This window comes from Schistocerca serialis, chromosome 1 (genome assembly GCF_023864345.2).
Source record: "Schistocerca serialis cubense isolate TAMUIC-IGC-003099 chromosome 1, iqSchSeri2.2, whole genome shotgun sequence".
NCBI classification, from domain to species: Eukaryota; Metazoa; Arthropoda; class Insecta; order Orthoptera; family Acrididae; genus Schistocerca; species Schistocerca serialis.
The window spans coordinates 1,048,450,542-1,048,470,666 of NC_064638.1; the positions used below are offsets into that span (position 1 = coordinate 1,048,450,542).

Here is a 20,125-nt window from a genome sequence, read left to right on the forward strand (position 1 = left end):
TACATATCCCCATATTCTTACATATCCCCATATTCTTACATATCCCCATGTTCTTACATATCCCCATGTTCTTACATATCCCCATGTTCTTACATATCCACATATTCTTACATATCCCCATGTTCTTACATATCCCCATGTTCTTACATATCCCCATGTTCTTACATATCCCCATCGGAGTCGCGCCACATTGCATACGCACTGCAGCAAAGCGACGATAACTTTATGATAGCCTCTTAGAAAAAGATGTGGAGTACGTCAATCTTTTCTACAATAATATTGTCATTTTTCCCAAAGATTATAATTTATACTGTTTTTTGCTGTCTTAATTCTGCAGGATGTGGAAAATGGCTAAACAGGAATGGCCAGAGAACAAATTTAAGGATGTAGAAGCATATTTCACTAGGTGTAAGATAGATGCTGCCTGCTGGAAAATTAAAGGCCTTCGGAGAAAAGAGAACCACCTGTACGAATATCAAGAGCTCAGATGGAAAACCATTCCTAAGCAAAGAAGGGTAAGCAGAAAGGTGGAAGGAGTATACAGAGAGTTTACACAAGGGAGATGTACTTGAGGGCAATATTACAGAAATGGAAGACGACGTAGATGAAGATGAGAAGGGAAATATAATGCTGTCTGAAGAATTTGACAAAACACTGAAAGATTTAAGTCAAAACAAGACCCCGGGAACAGGAAACATTCCGTCAGAGCTACTGATAGCCTTGGGAGAGTGAGCCATGACACAACTTTTCCATCTTGTGAGCAAGATGTATGAAACAGACGAAATACCTTCAGAATTCAAGAAGGATACAATAATTCCAATTCCAAAGAAAGCAGGTCCTGACAAGTGGGAAAATTACCGAACCATCAGTTTAACAAGTCACGGCTGCAAAATACTAACACGAACCCTTTACAGAAGAGTGGAAAAACAGGTAGAAGTAGACCTCTGGGAAGATCAGTTTGGATTCGGAGAAATGCAGGAACACGCGAGGCAATACTGACCCTACGACTTCTCATAGAAGATAGGTTAAGGAAAGGCCAATCTGTGTTTACGGGATTTGTAAACTTAGAGAAAGCTTTTGACAATATTGACTGGAATACTCTTTCTCAAATTCTAAAGGTGGCATGATAAAATACAGGGAACGAAAGACTATTTACAATTACAATTTGTACAGAAAATACAATCCTGGAAATGGAAAAAAGGGCACATTGACACCGGTGTGTCAGACCCACCATACTTGCTCCGGACACTGCGAGAGGGCTGTACAAGCAATGATCACACGCACGGCACAGCGGACACACCAGGAACCGCGGTGTTGGCCGTCGAATGGCGCTAGCTGCGCAGCATTTGTGCACCGCCGCCGTCAGTGTCAGCCAGTTTGCCGTGGCATACGGAGCTCCATCGCAGTCTTTAACACTGATAGCATGCCGCGACAGCGTGGACGTGAACCGTATGTGCAGTTGACGGACTTTGAGCGAGGGCGTATAGTGGGCATGCGGGAGGCCGGGTGGACGTACCGCCGAATTGCTCAACACGTGGGGCGTGAGGTCTCCACAGTACATCGATGTTGTCGCCAGTGGTCGGCGGAAGGTGCACGTGCCCGTCGACCTGGGACCGGACCGCAGCGACGCACGGATGCACGCCAAGACCGTAGGATCCTACGCAGTGCCGTAGGGGACCGCACCGCCACTTCCCAGCAAATTAGGGACACTGTTGCTCCTGGGGTATCGGCGAGGACCATTCGCAACCGTCTCCATGAAGCTGGGCTGCGGTCCCGCACACCGTTAGGCCGTCTTCCGCTCACGCCCCAACATCGTGCAGCCCGCCTCCAGTGGTGTCGCGACAGGCGTGAATGGAGGGACGAATGGAGACGTGTCGTCTTCAGCGATGAGAGTCGCTTCTGCCTTGGTGCCAATGGTTGTCGTATGCTTGTTTGGCGCCGTGCAGGTGAGCGCCACAATCAGGACTGCATACGACTGAGGCACACAGGGCCAACACCCGGCATCATGGTGTGGGGAGCGATCTCCTACACTGGCCGTACACCACTGGTGATCGTCGAGGGGACACTGAATAGTGCACGGTACATCCAAACCGTCATCGAACCCATCGTTCTACCATTCCTAGACCGGCAAGGGAACTTGCTGTTCCAACAGGACAATGCACGTCCGCATGTATCCCGTGCCACCCAACGTGCTCTAGAAGGTGTAAGTCAACTACCCTGGCCAGCAAGATCTCCGGATCTGTCCCCCATTGAGCATGTTTGGGACTGGATGAAGCGTCGTCTCACGCGGTCTGCACGTCCAGCACGAACGCTGGTCCAACTGAGGTGCCAGGTGGAAATGGCATGGCAAGCCGTTCCACAGGACTACATCCAGCATCTCTACGATCGTCTCCATGGGAGAATAGCAGCCTGCATTGCTGCGAAAGGTGGATATACACTGTACTAGTGCCGACATTGTGCATGCTCTGTTGCCTGTGTCTATGTGCCTGTGGTTCTGTCAGTGTGATCATGTGATGTATCTGACCCCAGGAATGTGTCAATAAAGTTTCCCCTTCCTGGGACAATGAATTCACGGTGTTCTTATTTCAATTTCCAGGAGTGTATATAGCAGTCATAGTAGTCGAGGGGCTCGAAAGGGAAGCAGTGGTTAAAAAGGGAGTGAGACAGGGTTATAGCCTATCCCCGGTGTTATTCAGTCTGTATCTTGAGCAAGCAGTAAAGGAAACAAATGAAAAAGTTGAAGAAGGAAAAAAAAAACTTTGAGGTTTGCCGGAGACAGCAAAGGACTTGAAAGAGCAGCTGAGTGAAATGGACAGTGTCTTGAAAGGAGGATATAACATGAACATCAACAAAAGAAAGACAAGGATAATGGAATACAGTCTAACTAAATCAAGTGATGAGGAGGGAATTAGATTAGGAAATGAGACATTTAAAGTAGTCGATGAATTTTGCTATTTGAGAAGCAAAGTAAGTGGTGATGATCGAAGTAGGGGGAAATGAAATGCAGACTGACAGTGGTAAGAAAAGCGTTTCTGAAAAAGAGAAATTTCCTAACATCGAGTATAGATTTAAGTGCCAGGAAGTCCTTTCTGAAAGTATTTGTGGGGAGAGTTGCCATGTATGGAAGTGAAACATGGGCGATAAAAACTCTAGACCAGAAGAGAATAGAAGCATCTGAAATGTGGTTATACAGAAGAATGCTGAAGATTACATGGATAGATCACGTAACTAATGAGGAGGTACTGAATAGAACTAGGGAGAAGAGAAATTTGTAGTACAACCTGACTAGAAGAAGGGATCAGTTGGTAAGACACATTCTGAGGCATCAGGGGATCACCAATTTAGCACTGGAGGGAAGCGTGGGGAGTAAAAATCGTAGAGGCGGACCAAGAGGTGAATACATTAAGCAGATTCAGAAGAATGTAGGTTGCAGATGAAAGGGCTTGCACAGAATAAAGTAGCATGGAGAGGTGCATTAAACCTGTCTTTGGGCTGAAGACCACAACAGCAAGTCTGGTTTGATGCAGGCTGTCCTATGAAAGTTTCTTTCACTTAGGAGAACTGCAAATGAAGTGAATGCAATAGTTCCACAAGGATTAATGTTCTATATGAAGTGGTACAAGTTACAAAATGGTTTGAATGACGCTAAGTTTACTAACGGGTAACTGATCAGTCGGATTAGCCCAGTTACAGTAAATTATAAAACATGAAATCTGTGGTGTCACCGCCAGACACCACACTTGCTAGGTGGTAGCTTAAATCGGCCGCGGTCCATTTAGTACATGTCGGACCCGCGTGTCGCCACTGTGATCGCAGACCTAGCGCCACCACCAAGGCAGGTCTCGTGATACGAGAGTGGACCGCCCAGTTGTACGCGAACCTAGCTATCGCCCAGTTGTACGAGAATCTAGCTACCGCCCAGTTGTACGAAGCCTTCTCTCTCATTAGCCGAGAGACAGAATAGCCATCAGCTAAGTTAATGGCTACGAACTAGCAAGGCGCCATTGGTATCAGTGCCTATAGCTTACGAGTATTCAAGAGAGATGTATTCCAAGGACTAATAAAAAGATAAGTAATAAGCATCTGCATACTTTTCTTCTTATTCATTTATAAGTTCTCATGTTCCAGACTTCACGCCCGTCTGCTTTAGCCGTGCGTGCCCTATCGGCTACAGCGTTAGTGTAGCTTGCATTTTCAGCCATAAACTTCACGGTGTCGGCCCAGCTACCGACACAACAAAATCAAGATTGGAAATTAAGTTATTTTAAGAGTGAAAATTTATTACTGCGATACTGGAACTCGATTTCTCCTGTTAACACATGGGGAATCTTTCACCTGTTGCTATAACTAGGCAGCGATGTAGTTAACAAACGAAAAACCAGGTTCCTCGAAACTACTGCGGGCACAATTGGAGTGTGTGTGTGTGTGTGTCAAAGCTGTCGCGTGCTGTCGGGGCGTTGTAGCGTTTCTCCACTTTCTCTGTTGCCTCAAGTATGGAGGAGATATATCACCTGTCGTGTTTCTGTATGACCACTAGGAAACTGAAGATAGTTATTTACGTGTTTCTTTAACCTCCTAAGAAATTTCATCAATTTTGCTGGCTGATTGTCGTCTAAACGGGTAAGAATGACATAGCTAAAGATAGCAACCAATGAAACAGATTGCAGAGCATGACGTTGTATGCGGTGAACGTGACAGTGGAGACATTATGCTGCTTGAAGCAGCAGCCTTCACTATAATTAAATACTGTATTTCTTGAGATACGTCAACATACGCAATCACTTATTTGGTTAGATATTATCAACGCAACCGCAACCATCAACATTTCCCACCTCTCTTTAGACTTTTGAGTTTAACAGACAGGTGCAATGACATGACGAATCTACCTTATTTTGAAGTTTACCCATGTGAGTGTCGTGCCATTTAACATTGATTCACATGTAACACTGCGATAAACCGAAAGACTTAACTGTTTTAGTGATTTTTTGAATGTATTTTTTCCACGGAGAACTATGATCTCTGTGGTTAAAACATTTGCAAAACTTGACTAACATTTTAGCAACGTGAACTGAAATGTTAAGAAATTGAAGGAAGAACCCATTTTCTCTCTTTTTTTTATAGCTAACTGTTGAACATGTGGAAAAGCTATGGCAGCTGGATGATGGTTGTCCATGTTAGCTGAAAATGAGCATCCTAACGGTGCTGCATCAAGTTACAGTTTTTTAACTGCAGCACTTGTGTGTTCGTTATCTTAACACTACGATACAATGAAACTAAGATGCCACGTCTAGAGCATGTACCTGTTATCAGATGTGTGATACACACAATTAATACATTAAGGGTAAACTAATGCTTAACATGTTATTTGAAAGGTTAAGGATTTCCTCAGGTTGCTCTGTATTTAAGTTTATTAGTCACACAAAGCACGTGAACGATTTCGGAATAACTATGCATCAACTACGTGCTAATGTGGTACACAGGACACCTATAATTATCGACTATCCATGCATGAACGTATTTAATTGAACCGATATAAATGTGACTGGTTTTCCAGACGCTGATGATGACGGAATACGTATTCCGAAATGGTGAGGTACGACGGATCAACATCAACAAAATGTAGCTAGAGGAAGTTAATATTTCCTATAAATACAATGATCTGCTCCTGTGTGCCTTCCAGCTGCCACTGTTCAGAAATATTATAAACGTTAATCTATTTCATACATTGCTTGAGAGAGGTATACTAATTAACTTGCTGTAAAGATTTCACTGTTGAAGGCATGAACTCTCCTCGCTCCACACCCTCCTCCTCCACCCAGACAATGACGTACGATTAATTTGAGATTGTGTCCCATACGCCTCATGTGTGAACCCTAAACGAAGCGCGTCTGCTAGTGCATTATAAACCGTTCTTGTAACAACGGAGACTGCTGGCATAATTAACAAGCAATAATTTAATGTTTATACGAGCGTAACTGATGACTTGTTGAAAATGTGTCAAGAAGAAGAATACGAAGTTTACATAACACTGAATCCTATGGGTATTATTAATTAAATACATTTTGTATTAACTGAGATCATGATAAGGCACCAGTGGCAAGCAAACGCCGATTTGTGTTGACTACGCCAGAAGACGTTTTTGTTAACACCTCTTAACTCATGCAATGCTTTACCAAAGGGAAAACTGAACGGTGATTATTCGAAATGAAAGTGCAACTGTAAAATAATTTTTACGCGTTTCTTATTTTACTTGCTTGCGTGGTTTCACGGTTTTTTCTGTAGATCATTAATGCTGTTTCTCTAGTTAAAGCTGTTTACCAAACGCCACACCATAAACAAACAACATTCTCACTACTTTACTGCAGTATCATTCTGTTGTAAACAGATACAAGACGCACAGGGGAGAAGTTGTACCTAACACTGTGTACAATGTAGCACAATCACCAGTCTGTGGTTCTATCACGCGATTCAAGCACACTAAGTGATTTCCGATTATCTTTTGTATACTGTCTAAAATGTTTAGAACTTAACCAGCTACTTCCCGGAAACGAAAGGTTTGTTGTACTAGTGGGTTCTGAACTGGCTATTCGCAGCAGACGGCAATGTTGGCCGGCGATTTCAAGCCCCTGTGGTCAAGGTACTTGAATGCAGCAGTTACAACGCAAATATGAGCGGCAGTATGAATGAGCAACATGAGAGAATCGTTATCTTCAGCCACACAGCAATTCTGCAAGCCAAAGGTCTGATGATAAAGTATCTAAAAGTTTTTAAGTCTTCTACTCGTGGTAAGCCAAACAATAGATAGTTGAAGGACAACATTTGCCCTTAAGCTATGCTTCCAGTTATGCAGTAACAAGCTGTTGTATAACGCATTCCATTCAATCCCTGTCATCAGAAAATAATAAGAAGGCAGTGATGCTATGCGTGACTGTAAGTCTGTCTTACATGCTGGATGTTAATACGTCTCCTCACACAGGCGACAAACATGCGACCCAGTATGTATAGACAAAGACAAATACTAATTGAATTTATATAATCGCTCGTTCATTTAGAAGCAGCATGCGTCGTATAAGGTGAAGAATCTTGTTCTTATTTAAGGATATTTGCAAATTAGCTAAAGCCTATTTATGAAAAAGTTTGGAACACAGAAGCGAAGCGTGGAGGGAAACGTTCATTATCCACGTCAGGGCAGCTTATGATGCTGTCTGTCACGACGACTATGATTCCAAATTTACTTACTTATTTCTCATAAGTATGAGAGATGCACAAGTTTATTAATTGATCGCAAGTAGAAGCATAATCTTTGAATAATAGAAATCAATGTTTTGGTCACATATTAGTTAATTAAAATTTTTAGCGTACACAGGGTCGAGCGACCTCATTTCGCGTAGGATATACTTCGCTAGGACTCGTGGCCATTCCCGCAGACCGAGCGAGGTGGCGCAGTGGTTAGCACACTGGACTCGCATTCGGGAGGACGACGGTTCAATCCCGTCTCCGGCCATCCTGATTTAGGTTTTCCGTGATTTCCCTAAATCGCTTCAGGCAAATGCCGGGATGGTTCCTTTGAAAGGGCACGGCCGATTTCCTTCCCCATCCTTCCCTCACCCGAGCTTGCGCTCCGTCTCTAATGACCTCGTTGTCGACGGGACGTTAAACACTAATCTCCTCCTCCTCCACCATCCCCGCAGTATCAGATCCGCTGTCGTCTAACGTACCATAGCTGTTTTCTGCCGAATACTTGACAAGGTGAAATTGGGTGCCACAAATTCTTTCGTTTATAGTAGAATGTCACTGCTACGTCGAGACTACCACTGGTGGGAACTCGAGGGGAAAGGCTATAAATTCCTTGTGTACAAATAGCTCTTCTGTTTATAGCTTATAAAGCTGCATTTGTTAAAAAAAAACAGACATCAAAATATATCCGAAGATGACGAAGGACACATGGACACGCACAGTAAACTAGAATTTCGTGAGCTGAAGCAACTCAATAGCAAGGTAACAGTGAATAAACCCCTCCTTAACCCATTATCACGAACAAAACTGTAATTTGTAATTTCGTGTAATGTGTTTGTACGTCCTTACGAGACCGCTGACTTTTTATCGAACTAGATTACAAAAGTTAGTGTCATTGTCACAGCAATCTTCAGATCTACAAATGAGAAAATGTAAACAAAAACATAATAGGTTTATGAAACTAAAACAGGAATGGGTGTTAAATGCGAGAACAAAGAGAACAAATTATCTAAAAAAAATTTAGCTGCAACACGTAGGAGCGTAGTCTGTACATAAAAGAGCAAGAGTAGGGAATGTATATTTACAGATTACTTGAAGTTTACAGCGATCGGCGCTAGTAAAATAACATTTACAGACAATTTATTGTATCTGTACTTAAAAAATAGTATGTGTTAGGAGCAGATGGAAAACTTCTTATATCTTTCTAAAAACTAAAGATACTTTTTATATATACAGACAATGTGTATTTGAGCCTTAGAGGGCTCGCAATAGATTTCGCGTGCCTGGATTTCGAGGAAGAATCACCGGCGCCATTACGCATATTGTCAAAAGTACGGTCATGTGGGGTATCAAGTCAAATTTGTGACTGAAATGGCGACTTTTTGGAGGGAGGGCACAGTATGTTATCTTGGATGGAGAGTCATCTTCAGATGTAGAAGTAGCTTCGGGTGTGCCCCAGGGAAGTGTGTTAGGACCCTTTCTGTTCAAATTGTATATTAGTGACCTTACAGACAATATTAATAGTAAAATCAGGCTTTTTGCAGATGACGCAGTTGTCTATAATGAAGTACTGTCTGAAAGAAGCTGCATAAATATTCAGACAGATCTTGGTAAGATTTCAACGTGATGTAGAGATTGGAAACTTGCTCTACATGTTCAGAAATGTAAAATTTTGCACTTCTTCACAAAACGAAGAAACTTGATAGCCTATGAGTCACTGTTGGAATTGGCTAACTCATTCAAATGCCCTGACTGTAACACACTGTAGGGGTGTGAAATGGAATGATCACACAGGTTCAGTCGTGGGTACAGCAGGTGGTAAACCTCGGTTTATTGGTAGAATACTGGAAAAGTGCAATCAGTCTACAAAAGAGATTGCTTACAAATAATTCGTGCGATCGGTTCTAGAATATTTCTCAAGCGTGTGGAATCTGTCCAAGTACGACTAGCAGGAGATAGTGAACGTATACAGAGAAGGGTAGGAAGAATGGTCACAGGTTTGTTTAATCCTTGGAGAATGTCACAGAGATACTGAAGGAGATGAACTGACAGACTCTTTAAGACAGACGTAAACTATCCCGAAAAGTCTGTTAACAAAGTTTCAAGGATCGTCTTTAAATGATTACTCTACAACCCACTACCCATAGGGGTTGTGAGGATAAGGTTAGAATAATTACTGTACACACAGAGGCATTCAAACAATCATTCTTCCCGCGCTCCATACGTGAATGGAACAGGAAGATACCATAATTGGTACTATCGGACGTACCCTCTGCCATGCAATGGACGGTAGTTTGCAGGGTGTAGATGTTGGCAGCGCGAATCGGCTGTAGCTTTTCGCTGATTATCTCTGGCAGAGCGAGTCCTAAAGTACGCCTTGAGCATTGTTGGTGGAGAGCAAGGGCCAGGCAGCGAGTGACAGTGGACAAGACGGCATTACGGGCCGAGTTCCGGACACAGTGGTTCAGTCGGTCGTTAGCTCTGTTTGTGTTCAGACCTGGTGTAACTGGTGGGTCGGAATTACGACACCGAGCTGAGTACGGCATCGCCCTGTTCGCGGCCGCGTATTTGTCCGGGTTCGATATTCCATGCTGTGTGGAACTGGGTGCGGGGAGCCGCACTGGATAGTTCCAGGATTACCAAATGTCTGCCACATCGTGCGTTCATGGTCAGTATTTCTAGTACTAAGCTACGCCTATTTCTATTGCCTCCACTTGGCGGCTGAAATATTTAAGTGCAATAATCTAAATGACGGCTCTGTTTCAAATTATCCATATTTCTGATCACTCGAATTTGGGTGTATATATAACTGTACGTGTATTTTACTGGTTTTAAGCATTTTGTATTTAATCTTTTACTTTATATTTGTTGCTTTAACGAAACTTTCCTGTATTTAATATATGTATTACAACTGTTGTAGATTTACATGGCTAAACACCACGGAAGAGCGCAATACTTTTAAGATCCCAAGGTACCGCCTCGCAGGGTACGCTTGTCATTTTCCTTGCATAACTATTTGTTTCACGCGAGGTTCATTGTCGTTTGGCTAAACTACTTTCAGAACTTATTCTGAGCATTTATTAAGTTTTCCTGTATCAAATATTATTCTGCTAAATGCTCGAAGAGACATTACCTTCGCCACTACTACTCTTTTTAATTTTATAAAAATTTGTTTAAGGATAAATTTTTTAAATTTTGTGGCGGATTAAGAGCCCTTATGCTGACCATTTCTCGATATGGTGGCCATTAATATTCGCCTAAGTTGTTTGTTTGGCCTATGTTTCATCTAAGTGGTGTTTAACAGTCCTACGTAGCCTTCTGAGCCCCGTGGCAGGGTTTTCAGCGCCTGGTAGCCGCGTGGGCTTTTTGCCGTACGCACCGCTTTGGTGTTTATTGGCTTCTTTTGAAGCATGTCCGTGATCGTCTTGGCCCTCTGGTTCAAGCTACCTGCTAAAATATTTTAAGTTGAGTAGTGGCTATATTACTTTACGTTCTGATTTATGGGACCTTATTTAAAGTTTTACATTTCCTTTCGAACATGCTTGTGCTACACATTTTGTGAATACCAGATAGTTAAGTTTTTCTTAACCAATGCATTGTCTTTTATTATAATGTTAAGTGAATTTTTGCAAATTGCTTAACCACAATTACTGTTTGAGCCTAACTTGACATTGTACTTGCCTCACGTGTCGATAACCTCAACCCATTTGCTGTTTTGGTACTTGATGAAATTTTCAGTAGCTTTTATGCTGATTTTTAGCAGTGTTTTTGCTCTTCTGTGTGACAGGGACCTCTTTGATTTAAAAAAATTGTCAATTAGTTTCCTGAAAATCCTTTGAAGGCTTTGTCACCTTTTCTTAAATTATAAGATTGTTGCTTTTGCATTTTGAGCAATTTGTCTTTTATAAGGGAAATTTTTAAAAATATTTTTACTGTTTTATATTTATTCTGGCACTGACTTTTGTGTCTTGTTAAAGTAAAATCATTCGTTAAAACAGATTATTCGTGTAAGCAACTAATTAGCTTTACCCTGTCACTCGTTTATGGTTATTGTATCAATTTATTCACGCTATAATGTGGTGGTTAAATACATGGAAACAATCAAATGACCAATGAAGCTCCTGTTGTGGGTTGGTCCTTCCATGTTTTCCTCGTCTTACCCCATCCTGTGTTTAGGGATTTCACATATAATAATGTGTAACAGCTGCGATGCGATGTACCGCCTTTCACGTTATGTTATGCCTATGGGATCCAGCTGTATGGCTACAGCCTTCAAGCACATTTTAAATTGTTTTTGTATTTTTAACTTTTATTTTACGTGAATGTACTACGTTCTTTTATCATGCTTGAAAGAAGCTGATCTAAAGGTTTTATATACATTAAATTTTAAATTATATTTCTAAATTAAATTTCGTTTAAATATACAGATTATTCCACACTTTAGAGATGTATGAAAAGTACGCGACTCTACTGCTTCTAATATATACAATTTTTATGTACAGATATTTTCAATTGTCTGTAACTGGTACTTTTCTAGCGCCATTAGGGCCGATCATTGTAAACTTTATTTACTCTGCAACTATACATTCCCTCCTCTTATTCTTTTACAAACTGACTGCGCGCCTAGGTGTTGCTGATAAATAAATATTTAATCATTTCTCGGCAACTGTTCATTTTATTCTCACATTTAATGTCCAGTTTTAGTTTAGTAAATCTATTGATATGTCTTTGTTTACATTTTCTGATTTTTAAATCTGATTGTGGCTGCAAAGCCAAAAGAATTAAGCAATTTATGTAAAATACTATGTGAGATGACCACTGAGTATTACAATCTACTCTGTAATTCCGTTAATGATACTTTTAGTTGTGAGTGATTTGCGCCTCGGGTCTAAAGCTAACTGTGAAATTTTGTTTTGTTGGTAAGCACAAGTATAATGACGCATATAAAATGTTTTTGCAGGCATCTGTAATATAATTGAAGAAATGAAGAAATTACTCGAAGAGCTTTGCCCGCCGTTACTCATATTTACATAAGCAACATTCGTAACTAGCGTTACTATATGGTGCGATCCGCGGCTGTGACAAATGCACTGACATTTAGCGTGGGCTTGTTTCTTGTGGTGGCCGTTTTTTTCAGCAACTGCTTCAGATTAGCAAGGAGGACGTGTCATTATGACTTTACACTGACTATGATTTATCGAATTATAACCAAAGCACAATGAAGGAAGGAAAAGAAAGACGGTATGGAGGTTAGGATATTACGCCTTGTCGATGACGAGATCATTAGAGACCGAGTACAGCTTCGTATTGGGGCAAGGCTGGGGATGTAAGGTCATGTGCTTTTTAAGGGAACCATCCCTGCATTTACCTTAAGCGATCTAGAGAAACCAAAGAAAACCGAACGTCGATGGTCGGACGTGAGTTCAAAGCACCGCCCTCCAGTACGCAAATCCTTTGCGCTAGCCATTGCTCATCCTACTTGCTTTCCCTAGCGCAGGGCCATGCAATACAAAATCTCGCTACTTGAGTTCCATTGAGCGGAAGTACAGTCTATAGATATTTAACGAAGATTTGCCGGAGTTCCTTGCAACCTCTATTCATGTAATAACAAACCAGTTTAGTCTATAGCCGCTTAATTTAAACACATCATGACTAACGCACACAGTAAAAACTGAATCTACTGACACTTTCAGAGCATATCCAGGGATGTTTATTTTGTAGTTCACTAAAAGAAAGCCGCGCTCGTGGTCGTGCGATAGCGTTCTCGCTTCCCACGCCCGGGTTCCCGGGTTCGATTCCCGGCAGGGTCAGGGATTTTCTCTGCCTCGTGATGGCTGGGTGTTGTGTGATGTCCTTAGGTTAGTTAGGTTTAAGTAGTTCTAAGTTCTAGGGGACTGATGACCATAGATGTTAAGTCCCATAGTGCTCAGAGCCATTTGAACTAAAAGAAACCCATCCTCTCCAGTAGATTCTTGCCGTATAATTCGAATTCGCGACGGAATGCATAGAGATCTCTTGTGTGCGAGTACGAGCAACCGGGAAGGAAATTTTCGTGTGTATATTAGTGAATTGCTCATGGTGAAATTAGGCGTAAAATGTTGATAATAGGAAATCTAAGACGAAAGCTTCCTATTTTTAGTCTGACACTGTCAGATATGTACATGTGAAAGATTACCTCTTAATCCCCAGTCAAAAAGTCAGTAAATATTACAGTACCGTCCGCTAAAAGCCCCGAAAAGTGTAGCTGTAAATAAGAGAAACCAAGTTCTAAGTCCCCGCGATACTGAGATTTTTACAGCTGATAAAATCAAAAATTTGACTAATGAAGGCCCTAGAATATTCATTGGATTCTTAATGGTTACATTAAGAATGGCTTTATTGTGAAGTAGTTAACGACTCACGTGATCAAAAGTAGCCCCAGTTGTATTATCCAGGTAAGTACCCAATATCTTAGTAACATATGACCCTTTTTAAACGTATGGGGATCGCCAGCACCTCAGACTAATATTTTACACGCTCGTTGCACGTAGGTACGCATAGGATTACTGAACAGTTAACAGTCACGAAGACGTATTATTTTTTCTCCTGCGCAAGTTGTGTCCACGTTTCAACATCAGGCTGTCTCTCAAGAATGCCCTGCCGGCCGTATTTAGGCAGGAATAGAGCACATGGAAGTCCCATAACAAAGATATTGGTGTTTTCCATATGAAATCTAGAAGAAAATGTTTAAAAAATTACGTGGCTAAAATAGTTGAAGTTATTTCGGTAACTATTCAACTTCGACTTTCATCAACTGGCCAGTAATATTAAAAAGAAAATGTTCGCTGCTCCTTAATTCCATATCCAGCCACCTCTTGTTTGGGCGACGAGTCAGTGCTCAACAGCCACTAGCTGCCTTTGTGCAAAAAATTAGAAACAACGAAACAAACGTTAAAAATCTCTCTCTCTCCAAAAAATTAGAGATAACGAGACAAACATTAAAATAAAATCTCTCTCTGTTCAAACGTGTGTGAATTCCTAAGGGACCAAACTGCTTAGGTCATCGGTCCCTAGACGCACACACTACTTAAACTACCTTATGCAAAGAACAATACACACACCCATGCCCGAGGGAGGAGTCGAACCTCCAGCGGGAGGGGTCGCGTATTCCGTGACAAGACGCCTCGAACCACGCGGCCCTTTCTCTCTCTCTCTCTCTCTCTCTCTCTCTCTCTCTCTCTCTCCTACACAGACACACACACACACACACACACACACACACACACACACACACACACACACACACTCTCGGAAAATCTGCGTCTTCAGCCCACCTTATGACAAATGATTAATTCGAAAAAATCTGTTCGCAAAATTGGACCTAAATGCTATTGCCACTCTATGTTCCTTCCACTATTTTAGTGTTGGTTGCAGGAGGAATCATTCTTCCTGCGCACGCCACGTAATACATTGTAAAATGAAAAATATCCTCTTGCACACACTCTACCGATTTGCGACGTAGTCGCATCCCTACAGACACACGGTGAACCTGAACTCCGACATAGTTCCGTAGGCTGATCAGCGACAATTTCAGTATTTTCGCATAAGGGATCCGTCATCTGCAATGGCTTGTTACAGAGAAATAATGTAATTATGATTTATTCGGTTTATTACCCGATCACCTTCACCAATACCGGTGTGTATGACAGTTCAAAATGGTTCAAATGGCTCTGAGCACTATGCAACTTAACTTCTGAGGTCATCAGTCGCCTACAACTTAGAACTAATTAATCCTAACTAACCTAAGGACATCACAAACATCCATGCCCGAGGCAGGATTCGAACCTGCGACCGTAGCGGCCGCTCGGCTCCAGACTGGAGCGCCTAGAACCGCACGGACACTCCGGCCGGCGTATGACAGTTAACGTGCTACTAAGGCACCCGGAAAAATGAAGCCGAGAAAGAACCGAGCGGTATTGAATGCGATTGCAAGTTTGAGGGCGATAGCAAAGTAGGCATTACTTTCGTCGTGAGGAATAAGTTTGTTTCCAGAACAACACACAGTGCTTACCGTCGTCAGAGGCACTATTCTGTGCATAAGGATACGAATAAAACTGGGGATAAGAATTCAAACGAAATGCAATTAGTCTAAAAGTCGCCGGTGACCAAACGTCCTTACGTCACAACACTCGGAAAATGTCCCTAACAACCTTCGAAAATTTTCACATTTCGGGTTCAGTCCGTACACGATTCCCAACTGCTGAGATGCGCAGGACCATAAGTAGTTCGTGGTGCTGTTTCCGCACCTCCAAGCACATAGCGGGACATGGCTAGAGCCGCTAGCAATAAAAAGCTGCGTAAACAAGTCAGCGGGCGAGCGAAGGAGCGGAGGTAGATGGCGAGGTCAAGCGAATGCTACACGCCGACGGTTGCGGCCCGCGAGGCTACCGAAGAACCACTGCTTAACGTACGTTTGTGAACTGTCAAACTTACCACCGTTCGTCATACAGTACCTGAACATATACGCATTGTAACGTCTCCATGTTTTTCCATCGAAGCTGAGTCATTTAGCACCTCAATGAGATACAGCTGAAAGGAACACGGACTAAAGAAATAACTGCAAATAAAAAGAGGAACTACGACGATACCAAGAAATGGCATTTTGCTCACCATGCTGCTATGACGAATTAAGGCTTTACTTAGAACTATTGTTTAGTTGCAAATCTGAGCTTATTCCTCAGCAGCATGAAACAAATCCCACGTATGTATAGTTACGCTTAACATAGTCTTCATTGTACACGCGAGCTGGGTGGGTACCCACAAACCACACATACACAGCTATTCGCAGATTTATCACATGTGTAACCTGTGACTGGCATATGATTTGTTTTGTAGTACGCACGAGAATGATGTGGGCACAATCATTTACAGTCGACAATGAACACACGCTTGAAAGTGCCTCGTCGTTATTCATAAGGTACTAACTTAAAAGAAGTCTCGTGGAAACGAAGGCGTTCTTTAAAAGTATGGAGGCTGTTCCGCCCAACCAGAAGGAATCAAAAGGACGTTTCTAAACGAAGACAAGTATCAGGGCGGGGGTAAGCTTTTCCACTTCCATACGCATCCTGTTACTACATTGTGCCATTAAAGCGGAGTTACTAAATACAGTTTTCCGTAATTCCTTCACGAAAGAAGACGAAGTAAATATTCCAGAATTCGAAACTAGAACAGCTGTTAGCATGAGTGCCATAAAAGTAGCTATCTTAGGTGTTGCGAAAGAACATAAATCACTTAAGAAAGGCAAGTATTCCGGTCCAGATGGTATACCAATCAGGTTCCTTTCAGAGTATGCAGACACAATTGCGCCTTTCTTGGCAATCATATACAACGGCTCACTTGACGAAAGGTCTGTTCCTAAGGGCTGGAAAGTAGCACAGGTCACACCAATATTCAAGAAAGTAAATAGGAAACTTCCTGGCACATTAAAACTGTGTGCCGGGCCGAGACTCGAACTCGGGGCCTTTGCCTTTCGCGGGCAAGTGCTCTACCAACTGAGCTACCCAAGCACGACTCACGCCCCGTCCTCAAAGCTTTACTTCTGCCAGTACCTCGTCTCCTACTTTCCAAACTTTACAGAAGCTCTCCTGCGAAGAGCACTTGCCCGCGAAAGGCACAGGTCCCGAGTTCGAGTCTCGGCCCGGCACACAGTTTTAATCTGCCAGGAAGTTTCATATCAGCGCACACTCCGCTGCAGAGTGAAAATCTCATTCTGGAAGTAAATAGGAGTAACCCATTGAATTAGACCCATATCACTGACCTTAATTTGCAGTAGGATTTTGGAGCATATACTGTACTCAAACATTTTGAATCACCTTGAAGAACATGACTTACTAATACATAACCAACACGGATTCAGAAAATATCGTTCTTGTGGAACACAGCTAGACGGTAAATCATCAAGTAGAACAGAAGTGATATCTGGCGTTCCGCAAGGTAGTGTCATAGGCCCTCTGCTGTTCCCGATTTACATAAATGATGTAGGTGATAATCTGAGCAGCCCCCTTTGATTTTTTTGCAGATGACGCTGTAATTTACCGTCTAGTAAAATCATCAGACGATCAATTGCAATTACAAAATGATGTAGAGAGAATTTCTGTATGGTGCGAAAATTGGTAATTGGCACTAAACAAAGAAAAGTGCAAGATCATCCACATGGGTACTAAAAGAAATCCGATAAATTTAGGATATTCGATAAATCGCACAAATCTAAGGGCTGTTAATTCGACTAAATACTTAGGAATTACAATTACGAGCAACTTAAATTTGAAAGTCCACATAGATAACATTGTGGGGAAGGCGAAACAAAGACTACACTTTGTTCGCAGAACATTTAGAAGATGCGACAAACACACTAAAGAGACAGCCTACTTCATACTTGTCCGTCCTCTGCTGGAATATTGTGACCGAGCGGTTCTAGGCACTTCAGTCCGGACCGCGCTGCTGCTACGGTCTCAGGTTAGAATCCTGCCTCGGGCATGGATGTGTGTGATGTCCTTCGGTTAGGTTAAAGTAGTTCTAAGTTCTAGGGGACTGATGACCTCAGCTGTCAAGTCCCATAGTGCTCAGAGCCATTTGAACCATTTTTGAAGACATCGAAAAAGTGCAAAGAAGGGCAGCTCGTTTTGTGTTATCGCGCAATAAGGGTGAGAGTGTCACTGATATGATACGCGGGTTGGGGTGGCAGTCAATGAAACAAAGGCGATTTTCTTTGCGTCGAGATATATTTACGAAATTTCAGTCATGAACTTTCTCTTCCGAATGCGAAAATATTTTGTTGACACCCACCTACGTAGGGAGAAATGATCATCATAATAAAATAAGAGAAATCAGAGCTCGAACGGAAATATTTAGGTGTTCCTAGAGAAGTAGTACGAAAATGGTTCGATGAGCCCTCTGCCAGGTACTTAAGTGTGAATTGCAGAGTAACCATGCAGAGGTAGATGTAGATGTACATCAAAGGAACTTGAGTTCCCTGGAAATTGCTTTTGTGAAATTTTGAAGTTTTTCGGAGAACCAGAGGCTGGACTTCCAGCAGTGCTCTCTGAACTTTTCCAGTGCTATTTTGTAACAGCACATTGCTCGACCTCGTTCGTGCCGATTCTGGGAGATTCTTACAGCATCTCTCGATGTGCAAGGTCGCCCTGTTCGCGTTGTGCGTGTTTTACTCGTAGTTTACTGTGACTCATTCAAAGCAGTTACTACTTCTCAACACCGCTGCTCGTTTGGCGAGCTTGGTCGATGAACTGTGACGAGGTTTTCCCGTCGTATACAACGCGTTTTGGCACTCTGGGTTCAGAAAGCTTGACATATAACTGATACGTCTGCATATCATTCTAAATTCGTATTATGGAAGGATTCAATCCGTTACTTTCATATATTGAACCGACATTGATGTGAACCTGGACTTGCCTGTAGCAGAAACGATTTACCTAATCAGCGTTATCTATTTAGCAATCGCATAGCAGTACACATGAAGTACAACAAAAAGTAGAAGAAAAATAGAAATGATGCATTAAAGTAGCAAACAGTTGTTATATACTAACGTCCAGTCTTCTTATCCAACCGAGGCAGGATGGTGTACCCACGAAATTCGTTTGGTTCATCCTGTTAGGCTCAATTTACACTTTTCTACAATGAGGTCTGGTTCGGTGCTGCACAATCACAGTCTGCATTGGACTGACTACACCACCCCATTTGCTCACTCGATATACCCACATTCCGTGTCCTGTTCAGATGTGATTTATGTTCTTTCACTCATGCAACTGGAGTTCTAAGCCTTTCCCAGTAAGGGCCAGAAAGATGTAGCATTCGTAGCACAGGTTTCGCGCACATGGCCCCTAAGAAAACTTCACTGCGTACGAGAACTTAGAAGCATCCGGTACAATGAAGTTTGCAGCACGCCGTGGCGGTTCGTGGAAGGCTTTGGTCAGTAGAGCACGGAAAAGACAAGATCGGGCACAGTCTTAATCTATCAAGAAGGTTCATTAAACAAACTCTCCTGCATGGTGAAACACTCATTCTGTCACTATCAAATCTCATTAATTTATCCATGTTAATGGTGGCGGAGTCCCGTGGCTGCGAATTTAATTACTTAAAGGACTACATAAATCAGCTACTTTTTCTTTAGCCTCATTTGTGGCAAGACGGGTTGCGTCAGCATGTGAGTAAACTTTAGTGTTTGTACTATGCATATAACGGCGGAGAAACGAGCTACAAAATGCAGTCGATAAAAACCTCATACTGACAGAGATGTAGGTGCATTACGCCAATTGAAGACGGGTGAAATCCGGAAACTTGCCCTGGCAAAAATAAAGCTATACAAAAAGTGGCTGATAGCTTTATTTCTTCAAGCAATATACATTGTTCTAAAGAAGCCAAATGCACTCAGAAGAAACTCCGATCTAGTAGTTAGCAGCAACACCTTTCATCCGAATGGCGGTGGAGTCCCGTCGAGGCATGGACTCTGCAGATTACAGGAAGTGTTGGAGAAACACCTTGATGAGTGCTCAATCGCCGTTCACAATTCATTCATACTGGTCGGGGCTGAAGGCAAGAAACGTTAGAGGGCCAAGTCTCGTCGATGTGTCCCAGTCGAGTGCAACGTCATTTATGACAGAAGCCCATTGGAAGCCAGAAGCTCCCTCATGTCAGCGCATTATCCCTCAAAGCAATTCTGACAATTGGGAAGCGTTAGGATAGTGCTCCTGCCGAAAGTATAGGTTACCTCCAAGTGCGGAGTCCTACTGACAAGCAAATAGGTGGGTATCATGGGCAGTAGATCACTGTACCGTTCGCTTATGGGACACTATGGAAACTTAACAAGGGCTCCTTTGTTCTGGGTAGAACAACC

General features: G+C 42.4%; 2 protein-coding genes and 1 non-coding gene across 4 annotated transcripts in view; 1 reads left to right on the forward strand and 2 right to left on the reverse strand.

The window, feature by feature from the left end:
* The window catches only part of LOC126414911 (epidermal retinol dehydrogenase 2), a 288,608-nt gene that overhangs the window by 137,594 nt on the left and 130,889 nt on the right, over positions 1 to 20,125 (reverse strand). The window lies entirely within an intron of this gene.
* Positions 1 to 20,125, forward strand: part of LOC126455193 (calaxin-like) — a 210,949-nt gene that overhangs the window by 75,101 nt on the left and 115,723 nt on the right. The window lies entirely within an intron of this gene.
* On the reverse strand, positions 16,708 to 16,782 carry Trnas-cga (transfer RNA serine (anticodon CGA)). The gene has a single exon. It is a non-coding gene; the product is annotated as a tRNA-Ser (tRNA).